We start from the raw sequence: 2,432 nt of genomic DNA, 5'->3' as shown, positions 1-2,432 counted from the left end.
TTGTATGTTTAGTAGAGACAGGGTTTCACCGTGTTGGTCAGGCTGCTCTCGAACTCCTGACCTCGTGATCCACCTGCCTCGGCCTCTCAAAGTGTTGGGATTACAGGCATGAGCCACTGAGCCTGGCCTGGTGAGCTAATTTTTAAATTTGTTATAGAGACAAGAGAGACAAGAGTCTCTCTTATGTTGCCCAGGCTGGTCTCGACCCCCTGGCCTCAAGTGATCCTCCCAACTCAGCCTCCCAAAGTGCTGGGATTACAGATGGGTGTCACCGCACCTGGCCTCTGAGGGGGATTTCATTATAAACCTGCCCTGAAGGGAGGGAATCCAATTTTACGAGAGGGTGTAGCCTGGTGAGGCCTGGATGACCTCCGGAGGCAGGGGCTTGTGCCTGGGCTGAGGCCTAAGGGTCAATGGGCAGACATGAAGTTGCCCCAGGCAGAGGGTACAGTGTGGGCAAAGTCAGGAAGTGGCATGGCTTGGATCACTCCAGGAAGAGAGAGGAGTCATGTGTCACAGGAGCTCGAGACCCAGAGAGTGAGGCAGGCAGGCAGGCAGGCAGGCAGGCAGGGACCAAGCTTGGGCACAGCCAGAAAGGCAGGACAGGGCATGGTGGGGCCAATGGAATCATTACCCAAGACGGGCATTTTCAGGGAAACAGCTTAGATAAGGCCAGGCGTACAGTAGCTCCCACCTGTAATCCCAGCATTTGGGGAGGCTGAGGTAGGAGGACTGCTGGAGCCTGGGAGTTCGAGACCAGCCTAGGCAACATAGTGAGACCCCATATCCACAAAAAATTCAAAAAAGGAGTTTGTGTTCCTGTAGCAGCATACTTGGGAGGTTGAGGTGGCAGTATCACTTGAGCCCGGGAGTTCAAGGCTAAAGTGAGCTGATTGAGCCATTGCACTCCAGCCTGAGCGACAGAGAGATACGCTGTCTCAAAGGAAATACAAATTAAAAAACCAGCCGGGCATGCTGGCGTGTGCCTGTAGTCTCAGCTACTTGGGACACTGAAGTGGGAGGATCGCTTGAGCCCAGGAGTTCAAGGCTGCCGTGAGCTATGATTGTGCCTCTGCAGTCCAGCCTGGGCGACAGAGAAAGACCCTGTCTCTTAAAAAAAAAAAAAAAAAATTTAGATAAGAGGATGCTGTGCCTCCCTGGGGGTCTTCAGTCACCCATGGTCCTGGCAAGAGAGGAGGGCCAGGAGAGAGCTTCACCCACCAGCTGTCCTGCCCATGTGACATCCGCAGGTGCTGCCATGGTCACGACTGTTGTTACACTCGAGCTGAGGAGGCCGGCTGCAGCCCCAAGACAGAGCGCTACTCCTGGCAGTGTGTCAATCAGAGCGTCCTGTGTGGTGAGAGCCCAGCAGCACCATGCCACCCACCCCGAGTATCCCCTGAGCACCCTGGCATAGCCAGATGACTTCCGTGCCCCTGTTGCAATAACCACTGCTTCCAAGTCTCTATAGACCACCTCTTGGGTATATCTAATGTAAGTGATATTTATTTTATTTATTTTTTGAGTCAGAGTCTCGCTCTGTCACCCAGGCTAGAGTGTGCTGATGTGATCTTGGCTCACTACAACCTCTGCCTCCTGGGTTCAAGCGATTCTCATGCCTCAGCCTCCCAAGTGGCTGGGACTACAGGCATGCACCATCACGCCCAGCTAATTTTTGAATTTTTTTCAGTAGAGGTGGGGTTTCACCAAGTTGGCCGGGCTGGTCTCAAACTCCCCACCTCAAGTGCTCTGCCCGCCTTGGCCTCCCAAAGTGCTGGGATTACAGGCATGAGTCGTGGTGTCTGGCCCTAATGTGAGTGATCTTTAACAATGAGGACTTAAAAAAGAAAACCCTGAAGATACCTAATTCTTTGATGTCTGGACAAGGAAGAAGATAGAAATGGCATCAGATAATAAACAGTGTAAATGTTTATCAGAAAGAGGCTGGTGGTCGGGACCAGTAGGAGGATCGCTTGAGTCCAGGAGTGCATCTCTACAAAAAAGTTAAAGGATTTTTTAACATTGGCCAGGCGTGGTGGCACACATCTGTGATCCCAGCTACTTGGGAGGCTGAGGCAGGAGGATTGCTTGAAGCCCAGGAGGTTGAGGCTGCAGTGAGCTGTGATCGAGCCACTGCACTCCAGCCTGGGTGACAGAGCAAAACCCAGTCTCAAAAAATAATAATAATAATAATAATAATAATAATAATAATAATAATAATAATAATATTTTACATAACCAACCACTTCTAAAGATTAAAAAAAAAACCCTACAATTAAAAACCTCAGGTCCCTCAGGCAATCATACCAGATATTGAAACAGAGCAATAACATAAGGACTGCAGTATTTATTTTATTTTTATATTATTTATTTATTCTTTGTTAGTTTGTTTTTGGAGTGTGGGTTTTGTTTTATTTTTTGATTTTTTTCTT

Source organism: Gorilla gorilla, chromosome 17, assembly GCF_029281585.2.
Source record: "Gorilla gorilla gorilla isolate KB3781 chromosome 17, NHGRI_mGorGor1-v2.1_pri, whole genome shotgun sequence".
In the NCBI taxonomy this organism is placed as follows: Eukaryota; Metazoa; Chordata; class Mammalia; order Primates; family Hominidae; genus Gorilla; species Gorilla gorilla.
The sequence above is the reverse complement of the archived record's forward strand: the minus strand, read 5'-3'. Positions refer to the sequence as shown.